Source organism: Choloepus didactylus, chromosome 9 (assembly GCF_015220235.1).
Source record: "Choloepus didactylus isolate mChoDid1 chromosome 9, mChoDid1.pri, whole genome shotgun sequence".
Classification (NCBI taxonomy): domain Eukaryota; kingdom Metazoa; phylum Chordata; class Mammalia; order Pilosa; family Megalonychidae; genus Choloepus; species Choloepus didactylus.
In genome coordinates this window covers 30,789,018-30,806,970 of record NC_051315.1, presented here as the reverse complement: position 1 = coordinate 30,806,970, position 17,953 = coordinate 30,789,018, and the positions used below count along the sequence as shown (strand labels likewise).

Sequence of the window (17,953 nt, the reverse complement as noted above, 5' to 3'; positions counted from 1 at the left end):
CCATGAACAAGAACATTCTTTTATGCAATCCCATTAAGCGCAGCTAAGAAGAGTGTAACACATTTTTAAAAGGAAAGTCTTCTACAGAAGCCTTCTACAGACTATTAAACACATGCACACACACAGCAGCTAAGTAATTCCAGTCTTTCAATGTTTCTATTTATTTGTCACAAACTGTAGCCCTGACTTCTAATAACTGCACTTTTTCTTTTTCATTTTTTATTTCAGCTACAAAGCTAATGACATTTTATTAATTTAAAAAAAGAATCCTTTATTGTGCTTAATGTGCTAGGTCTCACTTTTGTCCTTTGATTTCAAAGCTTTCTTCTTATTTCAGAAGAATTTAAACAATAAAAGCAAAACCTTTGATAAGATTAGCAGTCAGATCCAGGCCATATGTAAGTTGGGATTCAGAGAAGTAAAACAGCTTTTACAAAGAGTGCCTCTACTTATTCATTCAAATTAGCATATTCTTCCAAGTGGTCACCTTGTGAGGAGTCATTTAATTATTCTAATAACACCGTTAGTATTCAAAATATTTTAAAGCTTTTTATTTTTTGTTTTCAATTGGCTTCAGAATCCTTTTATGAGTCAAGAAAAGTATTTGTCACCATGTGTCTGTTTATTTAACACATAAATACCAAATACATCCTAAAAGCTTTCAAATTCTAATTTACTTAATCCTCATAACAATATCTTCAGGTAGACAACAGGGTCATCTTAATTCATAGATAAAGAAACTGAAACGTTGCCTACTGTAGCACACATAAGAAGTTCTGGAGCTAGACTGAACCCAAGAACCCAGAGTCAGTCTGCTTAATCACCACAATATGTTATCTCACATCTAATTTTTATTTTAAAAGTATCAACCACATTTTTCACAATGCATGGTATAAAATACCTCTGAATATCTTTTTGTCTTTAATAGGAAGTGGCTTCTTCAATGACTCTTCATAGATACAGTAACTTGAAACAAAATAAGAAAGATTCAATTCTCTGTACTTAGTAAGACAGGAAATTAAGCAAATTCCTGCTTTGTTTCCTGCTTAGCCTTTTGTTAATCACAAGAACAAATATAAACAGACCTTCCTTTCTTTTAACTTTCTGGTGAAATGAGGTTTTACTGAGGCAAATACAACATTAATTTTCTTAGCCACACAATTGAAAGCTGTAATTCTTAAGTTTAAGATGTACTACGTCAGCATTGTGCTGACTTTCACTAACTTGGGTGGGCCATTACTCAGGTGATATTGATGACTCTCTTCTAGTGGGATGATTCTGATGAATTATAATGAACCCCAATGCCAGTTCCTCCCTTAATTCTGTCTCTTGGTGGACTGTAGAAATAAGACAGCTAGAGAATTTTGTCCAAATCTAGATTCAAAGAAAGCAGAGAAAAATAATTGTTGATATAGATTTGTTTTAGTTTTTGCATTGTGGTTTCTCCTACTCTTTCATTCTACTACTAACTAAGATTCAAACACCTATCTCAAAGAAAAGATTCAAATTCCCTTTGGTTTTATAAATTGTTCATAAGCCTAAATTAAATATGTAATCCTTTTTCACATGAGAACATTTCTTGCAGTGAGATCACTTGCATAAAATTCTTGTCAGATGGTTTGTTGATGGTCAGATTGCTTCTTGAGGCAGTTTGGCACTTGCCCAGAGTAATGTGGGGTGACTTGTACTTCTGGCATATTTCCAGGCAGAAATGGCCATGGTCTGCCACATCATGGAACTCTCCAGTGATTTGGTAACATGGCGACTTGCCCCAAATGCTTTGCGGAGAGTGTTCAGCCTTGGAAGTTGCTCTTATGCCTGCTGTTCAATTTAGAAGCTAAGGCCCTGAGACCTTGAGAATAACATTCAGAACAAAGAGTCAGTGAGCACAACGTTTTAGCTAATCAACTGATGTCTTCTGTTGTAAAGATTAAATGACTTATGATATGAAGACATAACTTGGTCTAGGCAAAAGATCAAATGACAAACATCCAGAGCTGTGGATGTTACTTAAATCATAAATTATAATCCCCAAAGTCCAGTAGTTCAAGGAATAATGGGGCCTTGACCTAATGCAGACTAGTTATTCACACTGATCAACTTTGCAAGACTTTGCTTACTGTTAGTCCTTAATAAAAGTAGATTGTTTTCTAAAAGAAAACCACAATGAAAAAGTTTCTGCCTCACCATTAGACTGTAACCCTCATCAGGATAATGATTCTATTTCATTCACCATTGTACTATAGCACCTAATACAATGTCCGATACATAAATAGTAGGTGTTCAATAAATTTTTATTGAATGAATTAAGATTGTATTCTTACTGTCATAATTAAGATGCTTTTCTAGACTGGTAGGGGGCAACTGACTTCCTCAGAATTATCTCATTATATTTCAGGAATGGACCCAGGTGGCCTCAGAGTTAGAGAAATGAGTGATTTGGAAAGTGATGATTAATCTCTCTATCTTGTACTTTTAACATTTTAACACATTCAAGTATATACAAATACTGTTTTTGTATTCACTGAAACATTCATAAGAATAATAAAATAGGCTTTGTTGTTTCTGCTTTTACAGATGATGGAATAGGCTAAGAAAGTTCAAGACAATGGCTCAAGGGTCATCCACAGAAGTAAAAAACCTAAGCAAGTAATTGAGCTTCTTCCCACAGAGTTCAGAAGGGTGTAAATCTGCCCCATGAGTATAAATTATTTAATGACCTAGATTCATCTTTTTGTATCCAAATGAAGCCACCATAGTAGCATTTTTTGTGATTGCAGAGGAAAAAGAAAATTCATGTAAGCTGGCAAGAATGGCAAGCAAATTAATCAGCTTATAAAATGTCTATGAATTCACAAAAATTTCAAGAATCCCCTGAAATTTCAGGAGTCTCCTGTCTTTGGTTCTACTTCTACTAATTCTACACACAGTTTTCCCAGGACTTGTATTTGATGGTCAATACAGATTTAATCAGTTCATTTATATGTTTTAGATATTTTGAGTTGTGAAACATACTGTGTTGTTCCTCAAAGAAACAGGTTGTCAAAATCAATGGTATTTGTGAAATGTATTATGAAAAGGCTAATTATAATTTATTGTTAGGCTTCCATACATCTGTTGTGCATAAAGTAATGTGTTCTTCACATCAGGCCCTGTTTTCATTAACCTTTTCATGGAGGCAGTGTTGGAGAAGTCACGGACACATGCTTGGTGGCCATTCCTAGCCCTCACCTATTACCCACTCCTGCCTCTTCTTCTCCTGTGCAATGATGTTTCAATCTGTTTCCATTCCACAATCTGGGGAAGATGTTAAGTCTCAAGAAAAGGTCCAACCAGACTTTGATCCAGGAAACCTGGGACAAAAAGACCCAGATGCTAATCAAGGCAGGACTCCTCAGTGGCAGGACCCCTACCCCAAGGGTGGATAAATACACACTCAAACAGCACACATTTGTCTCTAGTCTCCTTGGCAAAGTGGGGTGTGTGGAGCTGCCATCTATTGACCCTGACCAGAGCAGTCTGGCCTTCCCGGGAAACCAGACATGATGGGATCTCTTCCTCTGCTCTTTTCAATCTTTTGTGTCATTTAAGTAAGAAATCGGTCATTTGCTGAAAGTTTCTGTTGTGCCTGAGTCTGTGTTCCCACGACGTTTCATATAGCAACTGGCTCCCTGCAATTATCTCATTCACAAATCTCATCTCCAAATTATGTGCTCATACCACACGCTGATTTCCTTCATTCTTCAGGGGCAAAGGATCAATGTGCAGGTGTGCAGTTTTGGATTGATTTTTTCACGTAAAATTATTAAAGGAGGTGGGGAAGGATGAAGAAGAGATAAGAGGGGATAATTTCACTAATACAGTAATTGATGCTTTTTTCATAGCATTATTTTCTATTTTTCTTTCTTATTCTTCCTTCCATACCAAAAGAAAAAAGATATTTGAAAGAACAAAATGTGACAGTGAATGAAAGAGTGGCACACAATGCCACAGTGATCAGGATAATAAAGAATGAGGCATATTTAAAGAGGAGAAAAAAAATTACAAGTCAGTCTCTCTCTCTCTCTCTCTTCTCCTTCCTCCTTCCAGAGTGTGAGCTAAATCCCCTGTTAACATAACCACAGTGGAAATGTCAACTCTTCCATCATTCTTCTACGTCAAGTATACAACTTTCTCTATCCAACATTCTATCTTGTTGGAAAGGCCATAAAATTCCTGATACCATTGCATTTGTCCTACAAAAATCAAAACACTCCACAGATTGAAGGTACATTCCTTTTATGCACTGTCACGTAAAATGTTCCAGGCAGTCACTAAAGTCTTACAATCTCTTTTTCCTCTATCTTAAATGCCTTTATGTTTCTACAACTCTCATGGTGTACATGGGGGGTGAAGAGGCTGTAGATGTAATGAATGCAGGGGTATGCCAGGCTCTCTGCTCCCACAGCCCTCTGACTGACCAGCTGGGCTTTTCACTGACTGTGACCAGTGTATCTGCATGTAACTGGCCATATTTCTTAGATCTCTGTGTAATATTTAATTTCTTCTGGAACCAAGGTTTATCATTCCCATGTCCTCCATCTACTCAGGGATAGATTTCCTTTCTTGTGCTTGTTCTCTATGGTAGAGACTTTACTACTGGTTTTCAGATCCCCTCTGAGGCCAATTAGCAAACCCTGTAAGCAATATTCCTATCTGGGATGACTATTCTTCTCCCTGGGTCTTTTCCAAATATTCTATCTCACCTGTTTTCCAGGTTTTGGTCATTATTGAACAGACCATCATATTTCCAACCAAGTCCTGGATAAAAGAACACACAAAATATACGCACCATGATTGCATAAATGTTAGACTCATACACTAACGTCAAACATGCCTACCTCTGATGCAAGCATCAGCTAGGAATCATTTTGAAATTGTTTGAAAACAAGTCACATTTGTTTGAATAAGTGCACACTTAATTTAGGCAATATACATCTTCAAATTCATCCATAAAGCTTTTTAAAAAACATTACAAACAATATTACAGTGAAATCTAAATTCTGTCACTTAACCACAAAAGTGCCCAGGCTTAATAAATCATGATGAGAATCAATGAGGCTTGCATTGAATGCCCGAAAGAAAGCTGCAATCATTCATAAGTACTAACTTTGGATGATTACTAAGTTCTCTAAAGTAGTTGAGACTGCAGAAAACCATAAATGCTTTGTCCAACAATTATCACTACCCCATATACCAATGGACCCATTTTGAAAGTATTTCCAATAAATACACAAATGCTTTGACTGGAACTGATGTGGACTATTTTTGCAGAACTACATTGTAACTCTCAGCTACAAAGGTTGCTGTCTGAATGGAATAGTAATGTTCTTCTGTCAGGATGATAAATACTTGTTTGTAATTGTAGATCTTTTGATCAAATTCTTCAGCTCAAGACAAAAAAAAAAACACAAAGGGAATGTGATGCCATGTAGAGTAATTTAATGCAAATAGAAATATGACAGAATCAAAAAACTGATTTACTGTAGACTATAGATGTTTCAAGGGCAGCCAATGTTTAGAGGCTTAATTGAGTCAGTTGTCTTTCCTTCATAGTTAAGATATGTTTCTTGAGTATTTTCTTCTATGTGCCAAGCACTGTGTTAGATCCTAGAGGTAAATGAAGATGAATAGAATTGGTCTCTATTCTCAAATCATTTCCAGGATACTCATTATGGATAAGCAAGAGCACAGTAACATATGTATGGCTGGAGAGAAGGTATTTCCAGAAGTAACCATTCACATGATCAGGTGAATGCTTTTCACCATCAGCATAGGGATTGCGCCTGAGATTTTGAACAAACTATGGAGAGATAATGGATACACAGCAACATTTATTGTCAAAGAGGACATGATCTCTGCTATTAAAGAGCTTCCAGTTTATGTAAGGAGAAAAATGTACTCATTTGAAATGTGTAGATCCCTTATTCAAGGTGGTGGAAGTTGCTTGAGAGCCGAGACTGCACTTTAACCTGAGTACAGTGAAACAACATAGATGGTCTTCAGTGACTTGCTGGTGACTGAACGAACCTAAAACAATTATAAATTCCATAGGAGAAATCATTATTGATGTTCTATGGCCTGTGTCATAAATGTTGAAAATATGCAAATTAGTGGGATGCCTAAAGAATGAAGATGTTTGGAAGAGCAGAAAAAGCTGTTACGTGTGAATGAAGGCCAAGTGTTGGTTGTAATTAAATCATGGATATATAGGCCAGTGACAATTTTAATGATTGACAAATTTGCAAGGGCAAACTTGATTTGCAGTATGCATCTGCTGTCAAATCAAATAGATGATATCTGAAAACATACCTACCAGAGCACACCATTGAAAATCAGTTTGTACTTTTAATCCTCTCTAACCAATAATTTATTTTGTAATGGTTTTCAATACATAAGAATGTTTGGCCTTAGTTCACTGGAATCCAGAGCACTGAAGAGTGAAGGCACCTGTATCTGCTCCCACTGGCAACACTACTTCATTCACGTAATTCTCTGAATCATTTTCGCATCTTTCTTTGCACTCTCTTGGTAAGGATCCAAATGCCGAGTGTTCTCTGAAGTCAATGGGAATCTGTCATTAGGTTAGCTTGATATGGGACTTGCAAAAAATGAACAAATTTTTCCTACTGACTAAGGACGAAGAAAGACAGATGGCCGGGTGAAGAATGCGGAGGTTGTTGGATAAATCTCTTGCCAACAATATTCGGAACTAACATAATATATTCAGTCAATTGGAGCATCTTGATGACACCAAATACAGAAAATAATGATACTTCTGCTTGTCTTTGCAACTTATGTGATGACTGAAAGAAAACTGATTAAACTTTGCCTGACTGATATTTGCTTATTCTCAAACAGAGATCCACATTTTTAAAACAAAATGTTTCTCTGCTCATGTATCTGAATTTTACAAGTAATTAACAATTTTGGACTGTTAAACCAAAAGTGATTATGCATACTTTTAAAATTGCATTGATTCTTTGATCAAAGTAAATGCCTGTTCTAGATGTGTGTACATATGTATTTTGGTAGATATAGATGTGTAGCACAAGTACAAAACCAATTTGAATTTCATATGATGGGGCAACTGTAAGTTCAAAAAAAAAAAAAACCTTGCTTATTTGATTGGTGAATGTAATAAGATATACAACTAAGCAATTATCCTTGCAGATTACCCCCATTGCATGCCAGTAGAGAATGGGCAATCTATAGTGCCATTTATTGGCTCTCATGCACCATATGTTCCTCTTTATTTTCTCTTCCTCTACTCTCTTTCTCCTACACCCTAATATTTATTCTTTTCTTTTAGGTGGGGTGTCTATGTCCTCTTTATATCTTTCTCCTTCTTTCCTTGATTGCTTCCTATGATTAAACCCCCATTTCTTCACTCTTTCAAATTTATGTTCCTTAAGGTTTGACAGCCATATCAATAGATAATTTTGGTGGTTAGCATCCTATCTTTAGGATGAAAGCATTTAGTATCTTAGTCTTTGGGGCTATAGATTTTGCCCCAGAATAAGAATTAGTTATCGTATCACATTTCTCTTTCCTTATGGACAATTAGGAAAAGAGTGGGAAGCAGGCAGCTTTGTCCAGGTCCCAACACAATTGAGGATGTCTTCAGGGTTAGGAAAACATGGAGCATAAGAGAAGAAACCTGTCTTTTCCATGCCTGTTTTTATATAGGTTTGAGAAGAAGAGCCATATGCTAGATATGGAGATATCATGTAGTATCTTGAAAAGAACTTGGAATAAGGCAAAGTCAAAACTAAATTTTGAAGTGACACAGACCTGAAATAATATTCTGTTCTGCCCCTTACTTGCTATGTTGTCTTGTGTACTCCACAACTACTCTGAACCTGTTTCCCCCTAAGATGAGAATAGCAATGGCATTCTTCTAGGCTGTTGAGGAGCTGAAAATAATGCACATAAGGAATCATCATATGTAAAAAACTCAATAAATTATTATTCTATTTTTATATTCCTCCATGCAAATATTGGTCAGAACATGAGATCGAGTAAAGTTAACACCTAGCATGAATATAACTTTGCCAAGTTTAATAAATTGTTTTTCTCACTTTAAATTATTTGTTTGAATTTCTGAGCATTTGCATTCCTAACAAAGAAAGAAGCTTCAGAAAATTGCTTCACTAAACTAGCATGAACCTTTGAGACTTCATTTAGGTAGCAGTAGTACCAGTAGTAATACTACTACTACTAGTAATAAAAATAATAGCTCTTATTCATGCATGGTGATTCACAGTGTACCAAGATCTTTATGGAGATAAATAGGATAGGATAGGATAGGATAGTATAAGATAGAATACTTTTGTGCTGGTTTGAATCTGTTATGTACTCCCTAAAAAGCCATGTTCTTTAATGCAGTCTTGTGGAGGCAGACCTATTGTGGGTTGGATCTTTTGATTAGGTTGTTTCCATGGAGATGTGATGCACCCAATTGTGGATGGGACCTTTTGACTGGATTATTTCCATGGAGATATGACCCCACCCGTTCAAGGTGGGGCTTAATTAGTTTACTGGCATCCTCTATGAGATAATAAAAGGCAGAGACATTTTGAAGAAAGCCCAGAGACACTTAGAGAGAAATCACCCAGAGACATTTTGGAGAAAGCAATTTTGAAACCGGAGCCCGGGAGAGAAAGAGAAGCAGACATCACCACATGCCTTCCCAGCTGACAAAGGAACCCTAGATGCCATTGGCCTTTCTTCAGTGAAGGTAACCTCTTATTGCTGTCTTAGTCTGGACACTTTTATGGCCTTAAAACTGCAAATTTGTAACCTAAAAAACCCCATTGTAAAAGCCAATCCATTTCTGGTATATTGCATTTTCAGCAGCTTTGGGAAACCAGAACAACTTTATTTCCATTTTTCAGGAGAAGAAAACAATGTTGGAGAAAATGTAGGCAAATTGTCCAAGGTCAAACCATTTTTGAATGGACAATTCAATATCCAAACTCCATACTTCATTAACTCTTTTTCTCTATATTGCAGCACTTCATCATTCCTCAAACATGTGCAAACTTTGCTTCTCTTTTGTAGAAAAGTCACCTCTCCTGGATTAGTAGATTGGTAGATGAAGCTAACATGTTTATTCTGTAATTTAACCAAATGTTCTTAAATTTAAGTACATTTCTTCATAAAAAGGTTAAAAAAAAAGGCAGGCTCTATTTATGTCAAAATAACTTCATGTATGTTTTTTCCACATGAAAGAGAAATTGTTTGAAAATCAATAGAATGCTAATTTCATACTACCCATTGCTTGCCTTGGCATTTTGATTAGGAAACACAATCTTTATAGCAGCTCTTTGAAACCAGAATTATTTTCACAAGAGAGAAAGAATTTGTCTTATTTTAGTTCACTAAAAAATAAAAGTTCCTTTATTAGTCCATTTTTTATTCCTTAAGGTATACCATTATGATACAATTTGAGAGTAGCAAAATTTAGTATGAATATCAACTTTTATAAATTGTTCCTACTTTAAAAGCCTCAATTATTTTCACTCAATTGCTAACATTATTTTCTGTTTTTATGAGGCAGCTGAAAGATTCACTGCTGATCTTTTTCTACATATAAAATATTCATAAAAATTGTCTTTCATTCCTGTTACAAAAACTCCAAAGCTAATCAACAAAGACTTTAAGGGTAACTTTATTTGTCTTTATGTTTCCTGCAGCACTAATAGAAATTTCTAAGTAAGGAAAAGGGCATTCGATGCATTACAAAAAAGAATTTTTAATACAAGTAGACTCTGTGGATTATTGGCAATTTGCTGCACTGATCTTCTCATTTTCTTCAAAGTTAACTCGAATAGTATGTTTCTCAGGGTAGGCGAACATTCTTACATCAATTCTTACATCAATTCTTTCAGCATGGGATTAGCTCCCAGGGGCCTTTAAATTCCCATAAAATGTAGCAACTTACATAATATCTCTGCAAATACTCATTTATCTTTTGCTTGAAAATGACTGTGGTTCTCATTACTTCAAAGAAAGTTACTCCATTCCTTTCTGAAGATGAAAGAACACCTTACATCCATAATATTGGGAGGCTTTAAAAATATTGATCTGAAATTTATCTCATTGTAATGCTAATTCATTACTTCACACTCTCATGTTTGGAACTGTGCAGATTAAGTTTTATTCTATTTCTACAATGTCATTTCTTTAAATATCAAATATTAAATATCCAGATTTCAAAATTTTTCCTAAAATATAACAACCAGAACGAACACAGTGCTATATAAATTACCTAGCCAGTGCAGTGCACAGTGGGTTTATTCTCCATTTTCTATGGACTATAAATGTGCATTAGTATTGCCTGAGGTCATTTTTCCATAGTCATGTGTCTCTGCTGTTCAAAAGTAGGTAAATTAACAACTATACTGCTAGTACTGGTGTCTCCTAGTTGCTTATTAGGTGGTAGGTACTATGTTAAGCAGCTTAATTTATTTATAAAACAACCATATTAGTTGGGTATTGTATTCATATTTTATAGACAAGAACCAAAGTTTGACCAAGGTTACATAACTACCAAGGAAATTTAAAGCCTGAAAATTCTTATGTCAAAGCTCATATTCTTACCCATTAGATGTTATTACATTTCCAAACTAAAATTTGGAGGACTCTGTCACACCAGCAGTGGTGCATGTGCTGTGGTGCAAGGGATTTCACCAGAACACTAGCTCAGTGCTTGGCTTTGGGCAGGGTGCCTGACACCAGAATGTCTTTGGCCCTTCCAAAAATTGTGATTTATGTCCTAGTCTTTTGGAAAAAGTACTTTCTTTTTTAATCCACTATCTTTAAGGTAACCTTTTGTTCTAGTTTGCTAATGCTGCTGGAATGCAATACACCAGAGACAGATTGGCTTTTATAAAAAGGGGTTTATTTGGCTACACAGTTACAGCCTTAAAGACATAAAGTGTCCAAGGTAACACATCAGTAATTGGATACCTTCACTGGAGGATGGCCAGTGGCGTCTGGAAAACCTCTGTTAGCTGGGCAGGCACGTGGCTGGCGTCTGCTCCAAAGTTCTGGTTTCAAAATGGCTTTCTCCCAGGACTTTCCTCTTTAGCAAGCTTGCTCCTCTTCAAAACGTCACTCACAGCTGCACTGAGTTCCTTCTCTTTGAGTCAGCTCATTTATATGGCTCCACTGATCAAGGCCCACCCTGAATGGGTGGGGCCATCCCTCCATGGGAATATCTCATCAGAGTCATCACCCACAACTGGGTGGGGCACATTCTAAAGAAACACTCAAAGAAATCTAATCAACACTGACAACATCTGCCCACACAAGATTACATCAAAGATAATGGCATTTGGAGGACACAATACATTCAAACTGGCACACCTTTATATTATATTTTTTTTTAATATTTTCAATTAGCTAGAATTAGATTCTCTTGCTTACAACTAAGTCTGGTGCACTCATCTAAAGGATGTAACATCACCATCAGTTATTTTGATGTTATCAAGATGCAATGCGTTTATGGTATTTTTTTTGTCTTCCTATCCAGTAATCTCATTAAATATGAGATTAACTTGACTTATTCTGTGAGAACTGCATTATTTTCTAAGTGCTTCCTAGCTCTCTATTTAATAAATCCTTCTATAATTTTTCTAGGGATTATAATAAAAAGTTAAATGTATTTTAGTAACTGTAATATATCAAAATCCCACTCTGAAAATTATAAAAACATTCATCCATTCCCAGACTTCTATTGCCAATGATGGAAATAATATTGGTAACACTTTATGTATGAGGTTTTCACACTTGGATTTCATGAACCAGTTGTAACATTAATCTGATGAGAAAAATGAAACTGATTTTCTGATTGTTTTAGAAAGTAAGCAAATTAAACATCTGTTTGTACAATCAGTATATTTGACAACAAGCTTGCCTTATCAACATTTTCTCTGACATTGACTTATTGTCTCTTTTAGTCATTCTCTAAATGATTCTTGTTCCCACCTTTGTAATTCTGTTCATCTTATTTCCCCTTCCCCTCTTCCCTTCTTGTATTGTCAAAACTACACTTAAAAGGTCTGGATAAAGTCCAGTCTACAACATAAAACTTTTGGTCACTACTACAACCTACATTAATAACTACTTCCTCTGATTTCCAGTAGCCCTAATAATTCATATACCACTACCTAACACTTGACTCTAAACTGACTAAAAGTGTTCTCTTCATGTATCAAATGTCTATCCTTTGTCACATCCTAACTACAGTGCAAGAAGTTTTGAAAGGAAGAAACTATTGTCTACTTTCCATGCACTACTTCTGCATCCATTTCTGTATGAAAATGACAAGATCCCTAATAAACACTTATTAGTCCCCTATTTTAAAAGGGGGCTTAGTTAATGATTTTTCACAAAGAAGCAAAAAGCTATCCTTGTTGCATGATTTCTGGGTCTGAAAACTTGCACCAATATCCTTGTTGATTGTCATAGCCTAGTAATTATTTCACCTCTCCTTCCTCTTCTTTTCTTCATGAGCTAGGAGTGCTTATATTTTGGATACATTGTAAAAACTTTTTTTTTTTTTCTTTTAGGTAGTGTAATAGATTTAGATTGGCTGCTGCTGAGGAAGTTGCAGACACACTTAGCGGCCATCTCCCAGCCTTCACCTATCTTTACCCCATGTTTCCATTCCTTGGCCTGAGGGAGATGTTAGGTCTAATGAACAAGGCATGGCCATACCTTAAACTTGGAAACTGGAACAAGCAGTTCCAGCACTTATCAGGGCTCCCTCCACGTGGAGTGTATAAATACTCAATAGTAAAACAGCACAGGGTCTTTCCTTTCCCATGCAAAGTGGGCCATGCAGAGCTGCCATGCACCAACCCTGGCCGAGCCAATGTCCTCCTTGGGAGATCAGCCACAATGGGATCTCTTCCCCTGCTCTTTTGAACACTTTGTGTTAGGTAAGTAATAAAGTGATCATTTGCTGAAAATTTCGGAGCCTGTGTTCCCTCAATGCACCAGAAGCAACTCATTCCACAACTGCCAAGCTGCCAGTGAGGCCACTAACATCTCTGATTGTTTTGGGTGACTTCATTTTCTTGGACAAAGCTATTTGCAATTGGTTTGGACATCTGAATAGAGAAGGGCTTCTTAACTGAGATTCAGAAATACTTGTCAATTATCGTTCTTTCTTAAACTGAAACTTGCAAAGTGCAAAGCAATTAGGCAGGCATTTTTCCCACATAAAAGAGGAATAGGGAAAGACTTTAGGCTGAGAAACTGGAATTTAAGACACATAGAATGAATTAGATTTGAAAGACTCCATGGCCCCCAAAAGTGAAGGAGGAAGGAGAGTGAGAGGAAAATAAGTAATAATAAGAATGAGAGTAATCAGAGAGACTACAGAGGAGCTGCCTTAATTCCTAACGTCTTTTTAATTCTTTCCTTTAGAAGGACAATCTCACTCCCTATGCCTGAGGGCCATCAGCCACAGCTTTAGTTTTTTGTTTGTTCATTTTTAAATCATAAGTTTCCTATTTTTATGAAAGCTAATTTTAGCAGCTTTCTCTTTCTTGCAAATCGAAGAGCCTTATCTCAGATGTGCAGCCATGCATAAAAAGTGGGGAAAAAAGTAAATTTCAAAGTCAAAGAGGGATAATTAAAAAGAGTTACCCTTATTAATATGGTCCTAACTCATGTGTAGTTGGGAAAAGAAAATTCAGTATGAGACACAAAACAAGGAGCCATAAAACTATTCTCCTCTACAGGTAGGAGTGGATCATGCAAGCAGTTTGGCACCTGCCAAAAAGAGACAAAATTGAGAGAGAAACACCTGTGAAGTGCAGCAGTGCACAGAGATAATTCTTGAGTTGAAAAGGCAGTTAACATTCTGCAGAGTGTGCAGAAAGCACAGAACTTTCTTTAATGATTGGAGTTGCAACATCACTCAGAATCTGAATTCCAAACAGCTACAAACCAAGAATTTAGAAATGAATTTTTATTGGTGCAATGCAATGATATAATGCAACTGCCATTCCAACAAAGAATCCACTGGTTCTAGAAGAATATAGGATGTTGAGCTAATCAAAGAGAGAATCTGCGCTGAGTCATTAGAGAAAATTTCCTTGGCCAGGTTAAGAATTTCACTTATTTCTTATTGAGATATAATTACAGGTCAGTTCTGCTATCACTGTGGCCAGTATTAGTAGACTTTTTATGAATTTAAACTTAAGTTAACTATATGACATTCTATAGTAATGATATAGTCTTTCTCATAGAATTATTTTGTATTTTCATATCTGGGTCTTGTAAGAAAAAAATTCATCCAAGGCAAATGAAAGCAACTGGGTGGATGCAACACGTACTTGCCTCCAGACAGCTGATTCTAGAAAGGCAGATACAACAATCAGTAACTTAAGAGTAGTCTTTATTAGTGCTTATTTCTATCTGTTACTTCATACTGCATATGTAAACCTTTCCTGCCTTCCAATTTTAAGAAACCTGGGAAAGTACTAAAATCAAATAGTGAAAACTGATGTCTTGATAGCCTTGGAGGAAGAGTACTTTGTTCATAAGCTTGATTGATTGATTATATTTACCACATATAATCTAGCATGTAATGCAATATTCTTGAAAAAAAGCAAAACAATTTTGAGTGTTAAAATGCAGTTATGTGCATGGTTTTGCTTGCCTGTAATCTGATGACGATGTTTGCTTTTGTCATTATTCTGTATCACTGTTATAATGCTTGACGATATTCACAATCCTTATGGTACTTGTTCAAGGCTGCCTGCATACAAGATGGTCATTGCAGCTCACAAATGATGGCAAGTTTTAGATTATTTAAAATACTTTCTTTTCTAACCTAATAAATGCCAAACATATTTGGAGCAGGTTAAGGAATCCTTTTCTTTTATACACAGAATAGTTATACCTGCACATGTAATAGATGATAGAATGCTATTTCAACAACAGAACTGAAGCTCTCCTCATTGAAAAGGGGATTGAATGAGAAGAATGAGATGGGAGACCAGGTAAGTGGGATGTAAGAGAGTAGAGAAAAAATATCTTTGGGAATTCTCCCATTTTAAAAGAATGGGGAAAGGACACTTGGTTTGAGCAGAGGATCTGGAACGTAATTAGCATTAAATAAACATTTGTTGGAATGGATAAGTAAGTAAAAGAAAAAGGAATGAATGTACAAATGTAGTTTCCTGGTCCATTCTGTGGAAAGGAAGTATCTAAACTTTGTTTGAACTTCATTATGTGAATGACAAACATTTACATGGCAATTGAACTTAATATTAGCAATGAAACTTAAAACAATACCTTTTATCTATTAATTTATCATTTTTTGTATGTTTTCATATTTCAAAGCAATGTGTTTTACATTGTGGAGATACATGTAAGTGAATAAGGCAGTCGTCCCCCTTGAAGAAACTTCCATTCTAACAAGCTTTGTATATACATGGTAGAGAGAAGCAATCAAAGGAGAGGCACTGGTAGATAGCAGAAAGTGAGCTGAGAGATAAGTAAACAAAGAAGAAACTAAATTTGTACTATAAACTCAATTGTTTTCTTTTCATAAGCTTTTAAACTAATAATTAAATAAATATGACTTTTCTAGTATAAAAGCAACATGCATTTATTGTAGAAATTTTTCATAATGTAAAAAATGAAGTAAAAAAAAATATGCATCCATAATCAAACCCACAAAGCTTAACATATATGTATATTGAATACTAGGATATACACTACTTGGATGATTACCATAGCATTACTTAAAACAGCAAAAAACAGTAAGATGGAGGAGTAGGAGCTCCAAGATTCACCCATTCATCCAAAACAGCTAGTAAACAGGCAGGAACTATCTGAAACAACTGTTCTTGGGTTCCAGAGGCCAGAAGAACACTGTACAGCATTCAGAGAAGCGCAGGAGGAAGAGGTTGAGAAACTGTGGTAAACGACTGTGAATATCTCTCTCTAAGCAGTGCCTGCTGGTGCCCATCCCCCTCTAGAGGCAGGGCACCTGGAGTCAAGCCCCTGGCTAGCTACTGTGGACAGAGAGGGACATAAAATCCTCTTCTTCAACAATGGGGGATGGGGAGGTGCACAGCTGAGCACTGATCATGGCTTTTGATTAGTGAATTTGGAATGCTGGATCTTGGACTCTGAGCTACTATTTCAACCCAACCCAGACAAAAGCAGATGCAACCACTGCTTAAACCCCACCCTCAGGGACAGAGACAGTGGAAGTTTAAAGACACAGTCCCTCCTTAGAATTGCAGGGAACCATTTGCTGAAGGATACCGTCTGCTGGGCAGGCCAGGAAAGTGCAGCTTTGGGGAGTCATCATAAAGGCTTTTCGAGTCTTCCCTGATCCTCTCTCCAGGGGCCTTTGGAAATGGTCTTTGCCCACTCTGACAGTCCCTGGCCCTGTTTAGTCTGGAAATACTGACATGGGAAAGTCCTCTCCAGGGTGACCCTCCTCACAGAATTTTCCTTCTAGGCAAAAGCAGCTAGAGACAATGAAAGGAGTGCAAAAAATATAGAGACAAAACAAAAACAAACTGAACAGATAAACATTCCCAGAGAAGGAAAAGAGGAACTGAAGCTTTCTCCTGGGGTGAAACAATTGCACAGACAGCGTAATCTTAAAAATCATAACATATATACAGGAAAAGAATCAGATGAGGAAGGACTGAAAAAAAGTTATCAGCTAAACTCAAGCAACTCTAAAAGTCTATAATAAATCACTCCAAGTGTTAAAGAAGAGCCATAACACAAAAACCAATCAACAATAATATCCTAAGCAGGAAAGAGAAACTGACCTTCAGAGTAATCTCATCAAAGTAATTAGATTCCTAGACAATAGAAAAAAAATTACAAGCCATAATAAGAAACAGGAAGATAAGACCCAGTCAAATGAACAAATTAAAACTTCAGAGGGGACAGAATTTGGGATAACTAATCAAAGGTTTTCAGACAAATCTCCTAAATCAATTCAAGGAGATGAAGGAAAATATGGCTAATGAGATAAAGGATATTAAGACACTGTGTGAGCATAAAAAGGAATTTGAAAGTATACAAAGAAACATTAACAGAAATTATGGTACTGAAAGGCACAATAGAAGAGATTAAAAATACACCTGAGCCCTTTTCCAGCATCCAAGATGTCAAAGGCAAGGACATAGTGGGTTCTCCGGTGCAAAATTCCGGATTTCCCTGGGTCTTCCCGTGGGAGCCGTGATCAACTGTGCTGATAACACAGGAGCCAAAAATCTGTATATTATCTCTGTAAAAGGGATCAAGGGACAGCTGAATAGACTTCCTGCTGCTGGTGTGGGTGACATGGTGATGGCCACAGTCAAAAAGGGCAAACCAGAACTCAGAAAGAAGGTACATCCAGCAGTGGTAATTCGACAATGAAAGTCATACTGGAGAAAAGATGGTGTGTCCCTTTATTTTGAAGATAATGCAGGGGTCATAGTTAACAATAAAGGAGACATGAAAGGTTTTGCCATCACAGTACCAGTTGCAAAGGAATGTGCACATTTGTGGTCCAGTATTATAGATGGTATCCAATGCTGGTAGCATCACATGATTCTCCAGTGTTTTTGTAAAAAAAATAAAAACCATTAAAATTAAAAAAAAAAAAGAAAAGAAAAGAAAAGAAAATACACCTGAGGCAAACAATTGCAGGTTTGAATAGGCAGAAAAAAGAATCAGTGAACTAGAAGACAGGCAAATCAAAATTGTACAGACAGAAGAACAAATAGAGAAAAGATGCACAAAATTGAGCAGGGTCTCAGAGACTTGGAAAGAAATGCACAAAAATATGCATCATAGGTGTCTCAGAAGGACAATGTAAAGGAAAAGAGGCAGAAAGAATAGTTGAGAAAATAATGGCTGAAAATTTTCCAAT

At 36.3% G+C, this 17,953-nt stretch overlaps 1 pseudogene; it reads left to right on the top strand.

Moving 5' to 3' along the window:
- Window positions 1-12,886: 12,886 nt before the first annotated feature.
- LOC119543698 lies at window positions 12,887-17,632 on the top strand (annotated as a pseudogene).
- Window positions 17,633-17,953: the final 321 nt, after the last annotated feature.